Genomic DNA, 17,648 nt, shown 5'->3' with positions numbered 1-17,648 from the left:
CAGGTAGGGGCCTGCTGCGTGTTGACGAATAGCTTCCCGTCAAGCTCCAGATGGGCAGTCTCCAGCAACTTCTCCAACCCGGGACGGTGCTTTGTTTCGGGAGTCTTGAGTTCATGTCCCTCGACGGCAGCTACGACATGATACTCCTTCCACCGCCGCGCGACGACGACAACGGCGGCCAGCGGCCCGCCCGCCGGCGGCGGAATCGATGACGTCTTCCCCGCGTGGTGGAAGAACAACCTTCGAGCTCATCCCGCCCTCTTCCCCGCCGACGGAGGGGAAGGCAGGGCAGCCAAGGCCAAGCAGGGGGCAGCGCCTCGTCGGCTGTCGAGCGAGTCGACAGCGCCGGCACCCCAACGGGGGGCGCACCGGGTATCGACTTCGCGCTTGAGACGAAGACGAGCGCCGACTCCCCGCGACACGCCAATCCCGAGCTGAAAGGGAATTAGGCTTACACCTAGTTCCTAAATAATTTTGGTGGTTGAATTGCCCAACACAAATCTTTGGACTAACTAGTTTGCTCTAGTGTATAAGTTATACAGGTGCTAAAGGTTCACACTTAGCCAATAAAAAGACCAAGAGTTGGGTTCAACAAAAGAGCAAAGGGGCAACCGAAGGCACCTCTGGTCTGGCACACCGGACTGTCCGGTGTGCCACCGGACAGTGTCCGGTGCACCACCGGACATGTCCGGTGCACCAGAGGACTCCAACGCAAACTCGCCACCTTCGGGAATTTCCAGAGGCACTCGCGCTATAATTCACCGGACTGTCCGGTGTGCACCGGACATGTCCGGTGCTCCAAGGAAGGGCGGCCTCAGGCACTCGCCAGCCTCGGGTTTTCATTCCAGCCGCTCCGCTATAATTCACCGGAATGTCCGGTGTGCACCGGACTGTCCGGTGCATCTGCGGAGCAACGGCTACGACAGGCGCCAACGGCTACCTGCGACGGCATTCAATGCGCGCGCAGCGCGCGCAGAGTCAGAGTCGCCCATGCTGGCGCACCGGACACTCTACAGTACCTGTCCGGTGCGCCACCGGACATCAAGGCGGGCCCAGAAGTCAGAACTCCAACGGTCGATTTCCAACGGCACTGGTGAAGTGGCGGGGGCACCGGACTGTCCGGTGCGCCATCGAACAGACAGCCCAGCCAACGGCCAAGTTTGGTGGTTGGGGCTATAAATACCCCAACCACCCCACCATTCATGGCATCCAAGTTCTCTACTTCCCAACTACTACAAGAGCTCTAGTATTCAATTCTAGACACACCAAAGAGATCAAATCCTCTCCAAATTCCACACAACGCCATAGTGACTAGAGAGAGTGATTTGCTTGTGTTCTTTTGAGCTCTTGCGCTTGGATTGCTTCCTTCTTTCTTGATACTTTCTTGTGATCAAACACTCACTTGTAATTGAGGCAAGAGGCACCAATTGTGTGGTGGCCCTTGCGGGAAGTTTGATTCCCAAGTGATTTGAGAAGAGAAGCTCACTCGGTCCGAGGGATCGATTGAGAGAGGGAAGGGTTGAAAGAGACCCGGCCTTTGTGGCCTCCTCAACGGGGAGTAGGTTTGCAAGAACCGAACCTCGGTAAAACAAATCCGCGTGTCACACTCTTCATTTACTTGCGATTTGTTTTGCTCCCTCTCTCGCGGACTCGTTTATATTTCTAACGCTAACCCGGCTTGTAGTTGTGATTATTTTTGAGAATTTCAGTTTCGCCCTATTCACCCCCCCTCTAGGCGACTTTCAATTGGTATCGGAGCCCGGTGCTTCATTAGAGCCTAACCGCTCGCAGTGATGTCGGGAGATCACGCCAAGAAGGAGATGGAGACCGGCGAAAAGCCCACTACAAGCCACGGGAGCACTTCATCGGAAGAGTCCCGCACCAAGAGGAAGGAGAAGAAGAAGAGCTCCTCCAACAAAGGGAAGGAGAAGAAATCTTCTTCGCACCACAAAGAGAAGAAGGAGAGATCTTCCTCCCACAAGCCGCATCGGAGAGGGGATAAGCACAAAAGGATGAGGAAAGTGGTCTACTACGAGACCGACACTTCATCAACATCGACCTCCGACTCCGATGCACCCTCCGTAACTTCTAAACGCCAAGAGCGTAAGAAGTTTAGTAAGATCCCCCTACATTACCCTCGCATTTCTAAAAATGCACCTTTACTTTCCGTCCCATTAGGCAAACCACCAACTTTTGATGGTGAAGATTATGCTAGGTGGAGTGATTTAATGCGATTTCATCTAACCTCACTCCACAAAAGTATATGGGATGTTGTTGAGTTTGGTGCACAAGTACCATCCGTAGGGGATAAAGACTATGATGAGGATGAGGTGGCCCAAATCGAGCACTTCAACTCTCAAGCGACAACAATACTCCTCGCATCTTTAAGTAGAGAGGAGTATAACAAAGTTCAAGGGTTGAAGAGCGCCAAGGAGGTTTGGGATGTGCTCAAAACCGCGCACGAGGGAGATGAGCTCACAAAGATCACCAAGCGGGAAACGATCGAGGGGGAGCTCGGTCGGTTCCGGCTTCGCAAAGGGGAGGAGCCACAACACATGTACAACCGGCTCAAGACTTTGGTGAACCAAGTACGCAACCTCGGGAGCACGAAGTGGGACGACCACGAAATGGTTAAGGTTATTCTAAGATCTCTCATTTTCCTTAACCCCACTCAAGTTCAATTAATTCGTGGTAATCCTAGATATACTAAAATGACCCCCGAGGAAGTTATCGGGAATTTTGTAAGTTTTGAGTGCATGATCGAAGGCTCGAGGAAGATCAACGAGCTTGATGATCCATCCACATCCGAAGCTCAACCCGTCGCATTCAAGGCGACGGAGGAGAAGAAGGAGGAGGCTACACCAAGTCGACAACCTATAGACGCCTCCAAGCTCGACAATGAGGAAATGGCGCTCGTCATCAAGAGCTTCCGCCAAATCCTCAAGCAAAGGAGAGGGAAAGACTACAAGTCCCGCTCCAAGAAGGTTTGCTACAAATGTGGTAAGCCCGGTCATTTTATTGCTAAATGTCCTATATCAAGTGACAGTGACCGAGGCGACGACAAGAAGGGGAGAAGAAAGGAGAAAAAGAAGTACTACAAGAAGAAGGGCGGCGATGCCCATGTTTGTCGGGAGTGGGATTCCGACGAAAGCTCAAGCGACTCCTCCGACGACGAGGACGCCGCAAACATCGCCGTCACCAAGGGACTTCTCTTCCCCAACGTCGGCCACAAGTGCCTCATGGCAAAGGACGACAAACGGAAGAAGGTTAAATCTAACTCCTCCACTAAATATGAGTCTTCTAGTGATGATAATAATAGTGATGAGGAGGATAATTTGTGTGTTCTCTTTGCCAATCTTAACATGGAGCAAAAAGAAAAATTAAATGAATTAATTAGTGCTATTCATGAAAAGGATGACCTTTTGGACTCCCAAGAGGATTGTCTAATTAAAGAAAACAAGAAACATGTTAAGGTTAAAAAGGCTTATGCTCTAGAAGTAGAAAAATGTGAAAAATTATCTAGTGAGCTAAGCACTTGCCGTGAGATGATTGACAACCTTAGGAATGAAAATGCTAGTTTAAATGCTAAGGTTGATTCTCATGTTTGCATTGTTTCAACTTCCAATCCTAAAGATAATAATGATGATTTGCTTGCTAGGATTGAAGAATTGAATATTTCTCTTGCTAGCCTTAGAGTAGAAAATAAAAATTTAAATGCTAAGGCTAAAGATTATGATGTTTGCAAAGTTACAGTTTCCGATCTTAGAGATAAAAATGATATTCTTCATGCTAAGATTGTTGAACTTAATTCTTGCAAACCCTCTACATCTATTGTTGAGCATGTATCTATTTGTACTAGATGTAGAGATGTTGATGTTAATGCTATTCATGATCATATGGCTTTAATTAAACAACAAAATGATCATATAGCAAAACTAGATGCTAAAATTGCCGAGCACAACTTAGAAAATGAGAAATTTAAATTTGCTCGTAGCATGCTTTATAATGGGAGACGCCCGGGCATCAAGGATGGCATTGGCTTCCAAAGGGGAGACAATGTCAAAATTAGTGCCCCTCCTAAAAGACTGTCTAATTTTGTTAAGGGCAAGGCTCCCATGCCTCAGGATAACGAGGGTTACATTTTATACCCTGCCGGTTATCCCGAGAGCAAAATTAGGAGAATTCATTCTAGGAATTCTCACTCTGGCCCTAATCATGCTTATATGTATAAGGGTGAGACATCTAGCTCTAGGCAACCAACCCGTGCCAAGTTGCCTAGAAAGAAAACTCCTAATGCATCAAATGATCATGCCATTTCATTTAAAACGTTTGATGCTTCTTATGTGCTTACTAACAAATCCGGCAAGGTAGTTGCCAAGTTTGTTGGGGGCAAACACAAGGGGTCAAAGACTTGTGTTTGGGTACCCAAAGTTCTTGTTTCTAATGCCAAAGGACCCAAAACCGTTTGGGTACCTAAAATCAAGAACTAAAATTGTTTTGCAGGTTTATGCATCCGGGGGTTCAAGCTGGATACTCGACAGCGGGTGCACAAACCACATGACAGGGGAGAAGAAGATGTTCTCCTCATATGAGAAACCCCAAGATCCCCAACGAGCGATCACATTCAGGGATGGAAATCAAGGTTTGGTCAAAGGATTGGGTAAAATTGCTATATCACCTGACCATACTATTTCCAATGTTTTTCTTGTTGATTCATTAGATTACAATTTGCTTTCCGTATCCCAATTATGTCAAATGGGCTACAACTGTCTATTCACTGATGTAGGTGTCACTGTCTTTAGAAGAAGTGATGATTCAATAGCATTTAAGGGAGTGTTAGAGGGTCAGCTATACTTAGTAGATTTTGATAGAGCTGAACTCGACACTTGCTTAATTGCTAAGACTAACATGGGTTGGCTCTGGCACCGCCGACTAGCCCATGTTGGAATGAAGAATCTTCATAAGCTTCTAAAGGGAGAACACATTTTAGGATTAACAAATGTTCATTTTGAGAAAGACAAGATTTGTAGCGCATGCCAGGCAGGAAAGCAAGTTGGAGCTCATCATCCACACAAAAACATCATGACGACCGACATGCCACTGGAGCTCCTACACATGGATCTATTCAGCCCGATTGCTTACATAAGCATCGGCGGGAGTAAGTACTGTCTAGTTATTGTGGATGATTATTCTCGCTTCACTTGGGTATTCTTTTTACAGGAAAAATCTCAAACCCAAGAGACCTTAAAAGGATTCTTGAGACGGGCTCAAAATGAGTTTGGCTTAAGGATCAAGAAAATAAGAAGCGACAACGGGACGGAGTTCAAGAACTCTCAAATTGAAGGCTTTCTTGAGGAGGGCATCAAGCATGAGTTCTCTTCTCCCTACACCCCACAACAAAATGGTGTAGTGGAGAGGAAGAATCGAACTCTATTGGACATGGCAAGGACTATGCTTGATGAGTACAAGACTTCGGATCGGTTTTGGGGCGAGGCAGTCAACACCGCCTGCTACGCCATCAACCGGTTATATCTTCACCGAATCCTCAAGAAGACATCCTATGAACTCCTAACCGGTAAAAAGCCCAACATTTCATATTTTAGAGTTTTTGGTAGCAAATGCTTTATTCTTGATAAAAGAGGTAGAAAATCTAAATTTGCTCCTAAAACTGTAGAAGGCTTTTTACTTGGTTATGACTCAAACACAAGGGCATATAGAGTCTTTAACAAGTCCACTGGACTTGTTGAAGTCTCATGTGACATTGTGTTTGATGAGACTAACGGCTCTCAAGTAGAGCAAGTTGATCTTGATGAGATAGGTGATGAAGAGGCTCCGTACATCGCGCTAAGGAACATGTCCATCGGGGATGTGTGTCCTAAGGAATCCGAAGAGCCTCCAAAGGCACAAGATCAACCGTCCTCCTCCACGCAAGCATCTCCACCAACTCAAAATGAGGATGAAGCTCAAGTTGATGAAGTGGAAGATCAAGCAAATGAGCCACCTCAAGATGACGGCAATGATCAAGGGGGAGATGCAAATGATCAAGACAAGGAGGATGAAGAGCAAAGGCCGCCACACCCAAGAGTCCACCAAGCAATACAACGAGATCACCCCGTCGACACTATCCTCGGCGACATTCATAAGGGGGTAACTACTAGATCTCGTGTTGCACATTTTTGTGAGCATTACTCGTTTGTTTCCTCTATTGAGCCACACAGGGTAGAGGAAGCACTACAAGATTCGGATTGGGTTGTGGCGATGCAAGAGGAGCTCAACAATTTCACAAGGAACGAGGTATGGCACTTAGTTCCACGTCCTAACCAAAATGTTGTAGGAACCAAATGGGTCTTCCGCAACAAGCAAGATGAGCATGGTGTGGTGACAAGGAACAAAGCTCGACTTGTGGCCAAAGGATACTCCCAAGTCGAAGGTTTGGATTTCGGTGAAACCTATGCACCCGTAGCTAGGCTTGAGTCAATTCGAATATTATTAGCCTATGCTACTTACCATGGCTTTAAGCTTTATCAAATGGACGTGAAAAGTGCTTTCCTCAATGGACCAATCAAGGAAGAGGTCTATGTTGAGCAACCTCCCGGCTTTGAAGATAGTAAGTACCCTAACCATGTCTATAAGCTCTCTAAGGCGCTTTATGGGCTCAAGCAAGCCCCAAGAGCATGGTATGAATGCCTTAGGGATTTCCTTATCGCTAATGGCTTCAAAGTCGGCAAGGCCGATCCTACTCTATTCACTAAAACTCTTGACAATGATTTGTTTGTATGCCAAATTTATGTTGATGATATCATATTTGGGTCTACTAACGAATCTACTTGTGAGGAATTTAGTAGGATCATGACACAGAAATTCGAGATGTCTATGATGGGGGAGTTGAAGTATTTCTTAGGATTTCAAGTAAAGCAACTCCAAGAGGGCACCTTTCTTAGCCAAACGAAGTATACTCAAGATATTCTAAGCAAGTTTGGGATGAAGGATGCCAAGCCCATCAAGACACCCATGGGAACCAATGGGCATCTCGACCTCGACACGAGAGGTAAGTCCGTGGATCAAAAGGTATACCGGTCGATGATAGGTTCCTTACTTGTAGCATCCCAAAAATTCAAATTCTGAAATTTTCTCAAACTCGCCCTAAATTCAAAATGAATTTCAAATTTCATTTCAAAATGTTTGTTTGCGAGTTGATATCAACAAATAAAGTATAGTGGTCTATATTCTCTCTAAAATCCTCCTCAAAATACCCTACAAATATTTCCTCAGTGATCCCCCTCAAATTGTTTACAGAAATACTGCCCAGATATTTCCCTAGTGATCCTCTTCAAGTTCTTTCCAGAAATACTGCCCAAATATTCCACCGATATATCTCCAGATATTTTCCTCCTGAGAAATACCTTCAGAATCATTTTTCAAGTCCCTATAAATATTTTCTTTATAACTTTCCGCATGCTCATACGTATACGTATGCCTCCAGTGTCATACGGTGAGCTCTACAAGCAAATCTCACTTATACAAGACAAATACATGTTAATCTCCCACTAATCCTCTCATCCTCCCACTAATCCTCTCATCCCTCCCCCTAATCCCCCCACCATGGCTATAAATAGAGGGGCAAGGGCCTCCTCTCATCCCACCCCAAGCCATTTCATGGCAACTCTCTCCCCCCCCACACACACCCACTCCATGTTCCACACAAGCACACACTAGCACAAGGATCGTTCGATCGTTCTTCGATCGTTCGTCCCCCTGTTCTTAGTTTGTTCGTTCGTTCGTCCGATCGTTCGATCGTTCGTCCGATCGTTCATGGTTCGTTCGTCCGTTCGTTCGATCGTTCGTCTGTTCGTTCGTCCAAATAATCTTTTTCCTACCGTTATGCTGCCGAAATTCCGATCGTTCGTTCGTTCGATCATTCGATCGTTCATCGTTCGTTCATAGTTCCTATTCATCGTTCATCGTTCGTTCATAGTCCCTATTCATCGTTCTTCCAGATAATCTTTGTCCTGACGTTATGCTGCCGAAATTCCGATCGTTCGTTCGTTCGATCATTCGATCGTTCATCGTTCGTTCATAGTCCCTATTCATCGTTCGTTCATAGTCCCTATTCATCGTTCTTCTAGATAATCTTTGTCCTGTCGTTATGCTGCCGAAATTCCGATCGTTCGTTCGTACGATCATTCGATCGTTCGTCCGTTCGTTCGTCCAAATAATCTTTTCCTGCCGTTATGCTGCCGAAATTTCGATCGTTCGTTCGTCCGATCATTCGATCGTTCGTCCGTTCGTTCATAGTTCATATTCATCGTTCGTTCATACGAACTATTTACTATCACTATTCACCATTACTATTCACTATTACTATTCATCGTTACTATTCACATACACTATTCATCATCGTTACTATTTATCATTACTATTCATCATCGTTACTATTCATCGATGATATCTATAATTTCTTTTCCATCGCCACTATTCATCGTTACTGATCATCGTTACTATTCATCGGTCATCTAGTCATCCCAAATTTCAACTACTCGTACATCATGTTGTCCAGTCCACCTAAGACCAGCCAGACCCATATTCCAGTCATACGAACTCCGGTGACTGTGATTTTTCTTCCAGTAGGGAACTTCCCATCTGGTCACCCATCCTAGGTTTCTCCAAGTTGAGCACGCTTAACTTTGAGAATCCTTCGAACCAGGCTCCCAAACTCAGATTCCAATAAATCTCGTTTCTAAATTCTTATCAAACTATTCCCTACCCAACCATGTCATCCCTTAAGCATGGTCCATATTCCAGAAAACTCCCAAAATACTCTTGTCCCATATTCTGCCTATAACTCTCCTGTTCATACTAAGTCAGACGATTCATTCGTCACTATTCTCACCAACAGTGAACTTCACTGTGCTACACCACATACACCCAGCTATAAATACACCCAGCTACCCTCTCCCTCTCCACACACACTCAACACCCTCAGCCAAGGCAAACACCCCACCCACTCAGTTACTCTGCTCTGCCGGCTACACACATAGTGTCGCTTCGCCTCCAGTCCACCCTCCTGGTAAGCACCTCCGCTCCACCACCAGTAATATCACAACACCACATGACACAGATTCTACTCAAGACTCTACCCATCCATATATCGCTATTCTGACCACTATACTAAATATTTGTTGGTATACTTGCTTGTTTGTATGTTTGCTTATTCATGTTGCATAGTTATCGGAGTGTTCGTGTCGTCTCGTGGAGGCCAGATCTGCAAGTCTACACCAAGCGGTGGAGCTAGAAGCCAGTTCCGCGAGCTCCCCTTCCCCCTTCGCCGAATAAGCACGGCAAGCTCACTGGATCCCTTTGATGCATAAATTACCTATGTTTTACAACCACAACCCTCAGCCTGTTATTTTATGCATAATATGATTTTGAGACAAGTTATTATGGCCACCCAGCCGCTTGCCGCAATCAATCCCTGATATAATTGTTACAAATGATTTGAGGAAAGGTGTGAGTTTTCAAAAGAAAATGCTTTTCAAAATGTGTTTGATGAAGGGTTTTCACCCTTATCACCTTTGAGTAGGGATGATCAAGGACTCCCTGGTTTAGGGGAGGGCCTAAGGTGATGGCTCAGCTGGTTTAGGCGTGAGCAGAAGGATTGTCCCCTCTTATAAGGACCGATTTGTCATCTTTCACTACCTGTACTCATGATAAGTACAACCACTCGAGACTGTGTGGGCAGTCACTCAATCTGAACTCGTACGGTCCAACCCCAGGGTTATGAAGGCTGGGGAGCACCGGGAGGATAAGGAGGGGGAAAGTTTTGTCCGGTTTGGACATGGCGGTGGCCTGACTCCTTCCGGTATAACTGTTAAGGTTAGGACGTGCGAGGAAAGAAAGAGATTCGGATTCGGATCTCATCGGCCATGAGATCGCAGAGCCGGACTAGTGGGTAAAGTGTACACCTCTGCGCAGAGTTTGAGAACCTATTCGAATAGTCTGTGTCCACAGGAATGGACGAGTCTGGTGTGGTATGGCAATTAGTGTTTGGTTTTTCCAAAAAAAGGGTGTGTTTGAGAAAAGTGGTTTTTAAAAGGACCGGCGGTTGAGCCGTGAGCTATGGTGGACGGGAAGTCCAATAGCTGTTTTTGAAAATGAAAACCAGTGGGAAACTGCTGAGATACCTGGATGGTTTAGTCCAGGGGATTTTGTTATAATACTGAAAAACTTCCTGCTCCTTTTGGAGAGGATGCACTTTGCAAAATACAAAATGTTTTTCAAAACAACCCTGCATAAAATATTGTTGTTTCTGCAAATATCCTGAGCTCTACATATTCCATGCATTATATCTGATTTCCCCATTCCGCGGGTGAAGGTGGGCTGCTGAGTACGTTTGTACTCACCCTTGCTTATTTGTTGTTTTTTCAGAAAAAGGAGATCGGGTAAGAGTTACGACTGTTCCCAACCTTGCCTGTGGCTATTGGACCGCTGAATTGCTTCGCTGCGTATATCGGGCTGCTTCAGCCCCACTCTGATGATATGTCCCGAGTTGTGGACCAACTCTTAAAGTTGTTCGCCACCTTTGTAGGTTTGTCTCGTTTAAGCAGATTTGGTATCATCTGATGTATAAATGTGTTTACTAGCCTCCTGGGACTAGTAATTGTATCACATTTGAGTCCCAGAGGATTCAGGACGCTTCAGGTGGTATCAGAGCTGTTAGGTTGGCCGCAGGACGTAACCCTTAGCCTGATCCAAAAGTTTTTGAGTCAAAACTATTTTCTTAAAAAATTCTTGCTCTCATCCCTTCATTTCAAAAATGCTTTCCCCCTTTCCTTCTCTCAGAAGTCAGATGGAGGTTCAGTGCCAAACCAGCTTCTGCCAGAATGAAGATGGTTTCCCCAAGTTGCTGAGAGCATGCACAGTTTGCCTCGGAATCAGGAGCCAGCCAGAGTATGATGGTCGTGAATTCGTCGAGCATGGCACAGAGAAGTGTGTCGTGACTGTATACATTGGATCCAGTCCACACCATGTGGAATGGAGTGTCACTGCTGCTGGGCACAGATTCAAAGACACCTGCCAAGTCGTCGCTCGCAAGGCATTGAGGGCCCTGTGTCAGATCTATGAAGAAGAAGTGGCTGACACCCCGCTCAGATTCTTTCCGCCCTTTCAGAGAGACCGTCCGGTTTGGATGGCCAGGATGCGTGCATTGGAAGGTCAGCAGCTGCTTGAGGATGACCCCACAGTCGTGTACCTCACTGCATACCTGCTCACCCTGGATGCACAATATGATTTCTTGGCTCGGCACCACCGTCAGATGATTGCTCGAGCAGAAGATGCAGAGAAGCTCAACCGTAAGCTCCATGTGGATCTCACCACAGCTCAAGCCCGTGTAGCTGCCTTGGAAAGTCGTGAAGTCATTGCTGTTGAAGCCCTGAAGCAAGCCAAGGATGAGCACATCTAGAAGTTGATGGAGGCCTACTTGGTAACCCATAACCAACGTAGAGCCCTGCGGATCCAAGAGCCTGCTCCATCCAACCCAGTTCAACCCAGGAGAGCTGAAGACCCCCAGATTCTTGAAGGTCACCCAGTCTCTATCAGAGGAGAAAAGAAGGCTTGGGAACTCCCGGAAGGAGCCATAGTCTTGGAAGGAATTCCAGTCTCCCCTCAGGCTATGGATAAGCAAGAGCACCCTGAATCCTCCCAAGATCCCCCGCCGGAGTTGTGTGAGCCCCTCACCACGAAGAAGATTCCAGCACCATCCCTTGAGGTCAAGGAAGAAGCTGCAAGCACCCCGCCAGCACCGCCGCCCTCAGAGGAGCTACAAGAGCCAGTCCCGCTTGAAGAAGAGTTCGACCCTGTCCTGCCATCTCAGTCGCCGCCAGAAGAAGTCATCAACGTCAGCTCCCTCTTGACCCATCCAGGAGATGTCTCAGATTGAAGTTGTGTGCCAGCCCTGCCAGAAGAGAAGTTGTCTGGTCTGAAGTTAGTATGCCCAGTCCTCTGCATGCATTGGGTAGTGAAGTTTTTCTTCACTTTGGCTAGAGCCCTGCATGTATGAGAGTTAATCGTGTAGTCCCGTGCTTTGAAAAACTCTATTTGTGTTGCCCCCTAGGGCATTTCAAAATGAATTTCGCTTGATGTTTTCCTCCCTTTTGAGTGCATATGTGATGCTTTAACGTTAGTGCTCATAAGTTGCATTTAGCATAGTTCTCAATTCAGGAGCCAAGCAATAGTAGTTATGCTTAGCCCCCGAATCTGAGTAGTTCGTGCTTTGGAAAAACTCTATTCTTCCCTTATTCAAAACATTCGATTTGTTTGTGCTTATCATTGCTGAGCTTGTGTGTTTTTTTAAGAAAGGTTTTCTCTAAAAAACATAGATCACAAATTAGATCTAATCCTCACCTTATGCTTCCATTCTCATCTTAACCCATCTCAAGAGAAAAGTGTCTTACCCAAGAAGATATCGGGAAGCTTACCCTTGAAGCCTAGAATAAGCTACAGAGGAACCTATCCAGTCGCTCAGTCAAAAGGACCGACCGTGAGAATCAAAGCACTGCCCCTGAGTCAAAGTAAACAGGAAAAGAGGACAGAAGGAGTTATTACCATACACAGAGGCAAAGATTCTTGGAACCAGAGACCACAAACATCAGGGTCATCGACCCCACCACTCACCCGTGCCCCCCCACGCGTGCCCGCCTCCATGCGCACTACCACCGCCCCACGCCCCCCTTTGCAGCGCACTACCGCCGCCCACGCCACCTTTGTAGCGCACCCACCGCCACCATCATCGCCGGCAACACCAGGCCCCCCTCCCCTTATCGCACCCGCTGCCGCATAGCACCTACTCCATCACCACTGCTCCGCAACCGAACACCCCCGCTCGCCTATAAAACCCCCCCACCATCTCCCTCAACTCCCAACTCGCTCAAAGCACACTCCAGATAAATCCCCTCTGCCAATTCGCAAGCAACTCCATTTTCCCACTCCCTCGCCCCTAAGATCACAATGCTTGGTGATTCTTGGGTGGAAGACTGTTGTACATGGTTCATAGTCTTTGGTTTCCTCCTCTGTATGATGGTAATACTCATCGATAGACTCCTCCAGTGGGAAGAGCAAAGAGAAAGAAAGAGGCAGTGAAGAGTGAAAAGTGAGAAGAGAAAAGAAGATAGTGAAGAGAAGACAAGAAGAAGGTTCTCCCAGAATCAACCCTGTGTCAGTCATCTCTCCGCAGCCTGGTCAAGCAGCAACAGCAGAAGAAGGCCCCGTAACACCCTTGTTATGAGGTACTTCAAGGAGTTCAAATCCCCAAGATTCAAGAGATCTGCCCTCATTCATTTTAAGTGGGGTAGTGTTCCAGCCAAGTTCCTGCTATGGAGAAAAAGAAGAAGGCCTGTAGCAAGCTTGTGGAGGACCAGATCACCAAAGCATATAAGTTTCTGGATGAGAAGTGGTCACCCAAGTTCCGTTGATGAAGCACCAGAAGAACAATCAAGGAAGGAATCCATGTGGGAGTTTGCAAGAGAAAGGTTTGTGTGTTGGCATCTATGCTCCTTCAATAAGCAAGCTGCCAAGCGAAAGCTAGAAGCCTGAAGATGATCTTTGAGTAGCCAGAATCAGTGTTTTCAATCAGCAACCAGATGTTCCTCAAAGGCCAGACTTTGTTGAAGTTTCATCTCCTCGAAGAGTTGCAAAGTGAAGATATGTAGCTGAAGTAAAGCTATACCCATAATCCTTCTAAACCGAATCTCGAGGACGAGATTCCTTTTAAGTGGGGTAGATTTGTAGCATCCCAAAAATTCAAATTCTGAAATTTTCTCAAACTCGCCCTAAATTCAAAATGAATTTCAAATTTCATTTCAAAATGTTTGTTTGCGAGTTGATATCAACAAATAAAGTATAGTGGTCTATATTCTCTCTAAAATCCTCCTCAAAATACCCTACAAATATTTCCTCAGTGACCCCCCTCAAATTGTTTACAGAAATACTGCCCAGATATTTCCCTAGTGATCCTCTTCAAGTTCTTTCCAGAAATACTGCCCAAATATTCCACCGATATATCTCCAGATATTTTCCTCCTGAGAAATACCTTCAGAATCATTTTTCAAGTCCCTATAAATATTTTCTTTATAACTTTCCTCATGCTCATACGTATACGTATGCCTCCAGTGTCATACGGTGAGCTCTACAAGCAAATCTCACTTATACAAGACAAATACATGCTAATCTCCCACTAATCCTCTCATCCTCCCACTAATCCTCTCATCCCTCCCCCTAATCCCCCCCACCATGGCTATAAATAGAGGGGCAAGGGCCTCCTCTCATCCCACCCCAAGCCATTTCATGGCAACTCTCTCCCCCCCCCCACACACACACCCACTCCATGTTCCACACAAGCACACACTAGCACAAGGATCGTTCGATCGTTCTTCGATCGTTCGTCCCCCTGTTCTTAGTTTGTTCGTTCGTTCGTCCGATCGTTCGATCGTTCGTCCGATCGTTCATGGTTCGTTCGTCCGTTCGTTCGATCGTTCGTCCGTTCGTTCGTCCAAATAATCTTTTTCCTACCGTTATGCTGCCGAAATTCCGATCGTTCGTTCGTTCGATCATTCGATCGTTCATCGTTCGTTCATAGTTCCTATTCATCGTTCATCGTTCGTTCATAGTCCCTATTCATCGTTCTTCCAGATAATCTTTGTCCTGACGTTATGCTGCCGAAATTCCGATCGTTCGTTCGTTCGATCATTCGATCGTTCATCGTTCGTTCATAGTCCCTATTCATCGTTCGTTCATAGTCCCTATTCATCGTTCTTCTAGATAATCTTTGTCCTGTCGTTATGCTGCCGAAATTCCGATCGTTCGTTCGTACGATCATTCGATCGTTCGTCCGTTCGTTCGTCCAAATAATCTTTTCCTGCCGTTATGCTGCCGAAATTTCGATCGTTCGTTCGTCCGATCATTCGATCGTTCGTCCGTTCGTTCATAGTTCATATTCATCGTTCATCGTTCGTTCATACGAACTATTTACTATCACTATTCACCATTACTATTCACCATTACTATTCACTATTACTATTCATCGTTACTATTCACATACACTATTCATCATCGTTACTATTTATCATTACTATTCATCATCGTTACTATTCATCGATGATATCTATAATTTCTTTTCCATCGCCACTATTCATCGTTACTGATCATCGTTACTATTCATCGGTCATCTAGTCATCCCAAATTTCAACTACTCGTACATCATGTTGTCCAGTCCACCTAAGACCAGCCAGACCCATATTCCAGTCATACGAACTCCGGTGACTGTGATTTTTCTTCCAGTAGGGAACTTCCCATCTGGTCACCCATCCTAGGTTTCTCCAAGTTGAGCACGCTTAACTTTGAGAATCCTTCGAACCAGGCTCCCAAACTCAGATTCCAATAAATCTCGTTTCTAAATTCTTATCAAACTATTCCCTACCCAACCATGTCATCCCTTAAGCATGGTCCATATTCCAGAAAACTCCCAAAATACTCTTGTCCCATATTCTGCCTATAACTCTCCTGTTCATACTAAGTCAGACGATTCATTCGTCACTATTCTCACCAACAGTGAACTTCACTGTGCTACACCACATACACCCAGCTATAAATACACCCAGCTACCCTCTCCCTCTCCACACACACTCAACACCCTCAGCCAAGGCAAACACCCCACCCACTCAGTTACTCTGCTCTGCCGGCTACACACATAGTGTCGCTTCGCCTCCAGTCCACCCTCCTGGTAAGCACCTCCGCTCCACCACCAGTAATATCACAACACCACATGACACAGATTCTACTCAAGACTCTACCCATCCATATATCGCTATTCTGACCACTATACTAAATATTTGTTGGTATACTTGCTTGTTTGTATGTTTGCTTATTCATGTTGCATAGTTATCGGAGTGTTCGTGTCGTCTCGTGGAGGCCAGATCTGCAAGTCTACACCAAGCGGTGGAGCTAGAAGCCAGTTCCGCGAGCTCCCCTTCCCCCTTCGCCGAATAAGCACGGCAAGCTCACTGGATCCCTTTGATGCATAAATTACCTATGTTTTACAACCATAACCCTCAGCCTGTTATTTTATGCATAATATGATTTTGAGACAAGTTATTATGGCCACCCAGCCGCTTGCCGCAATCAATCCCTGATATAATTGTTACAAATGATTTGAGGAAAGGTGTGAGTTTTCAAAAGAAAATGCTTTTCAAAATGTGTTTGATGAAGGGTTTTCACCCTTATCACCTTTGAGTAGGGATGATCAAGGACTCCCTGGTTTAGGGGAGGGCCTAAGGTGATGGCTCAGCTGGTTTAGACGTGAGCAGAAGGATTGTCCCCTCTTATAAGGACCGGTTTGTCATCTTTCACTACCTGTACTCATGATAAGTACAACCACTCGAGACTGTGTGGGCAGTCACTCAATCTGAACTCGTACGGTCCAACCCCAGGGTTATGAAGGCTGGGGAGCACCGGGAGGATAAGGAGGGGGAAAGTTTTGTCCGGTTTGGACATGGCGGTGGCCTGACTCCTTCCGGTATAACTGTTAAGGTTAGGACGTGCGAGGAAAGAAAGAGATTCGGATTCGGATCTCATCGGCCATGAGATCGCAGAGCCGGACTAGTGGGTAAAGTGTACACCTCTGCGCAGAGTTTGAGAACCTATTCGAATAGTCTGTGTCCACAGGAATGGACGAGTCTGGTGTGGTATGGCAAAAGTGTTTGGTTTTTCCAAAAAAAGGGTGTGTTTGAGAAAAGTGGTTTTTAAAAGGACCGGCGGTTGAGCCGTGAGCTATGGTGGACGGGAAGTCCAATAGCTGTTTTTGAAAATGAAAACCAGTGGGAAACTGCTGAGATACCTGGATGGTTTAGTCCAGGGGATTTTGTTATAATACTGAAAAACTTCCTGCTCCTTTTGGAGAGGATGCACTTTGCAAAATACAAAATGTTTTTCAAAACAACCCTGCATAAAATATTGCTGTTTCTGCAAATATCCTGAGCTCTACATATTCCATGCATTATATCTGATTTCCCCATTCCGCGGGTGAAGGTGGGCTGCTGAGTACGTTTGTACTCACCCTTGCTTATTTGTTGTTTTTTCAGAAAAAGGAGATCGGGTAAGAGTTACGACTGTTCCCAACCTTGCTTGTGGCTGTTGGACCGCTGAATTGCTTCGCTGCGTATATCGGGCTGCTTCAGCCCCACTCTGATGATATGTCCCGAGTTGTGGACCAACTTTTAAAGTTGTTCGCCACCTTTGTAGGTTTGTCTCGTTTAAGCAGATTTGGTATCATCTGATGTATAAATGTGTTTACTAGCCTCCTGGGACTAGTAATTGTATCACATTTGAGTCCCAGAGGATTCGGGACGCTTCATTACTCTATTTATGTGCTTCTCGACCGGACATTATGCTTTCCGTTTGCATGTGTGCAAGATTCCAATCCGACCCTAAGGAATCCCACCTTATGGCCGTAAAACGAATCTTGAGATATTTGGCTTATACTCCTAAGTTTGGGCTTTGGTACCCTCGGGGATCCACATTTGATTTGATTGGTTATTCGGATGCCGATTGGGCGGGGTGTAAGATTAACAGGAAGAGCACATCAGGGACTTGTCAGTTCT

Source organism: Zea mays, chromosome 6 (assembly GCF_902167145.1).
Source record: "Zea mays cultivar B73 chromosome 6, Zm-B73-REFERENCE-NAM-5.0, whole genome shotgun sequence".
In the NCBI taxonomy this organism is placed as follows: domain Eukaryota; kingdom Viridiplantae; phylum Streptophyta; class Magnoliopsida; order Poales; family Poaceae; genus Zea; species Zea mays.
Note: the sequence above shows the minus strand (reverse complement) of the source record.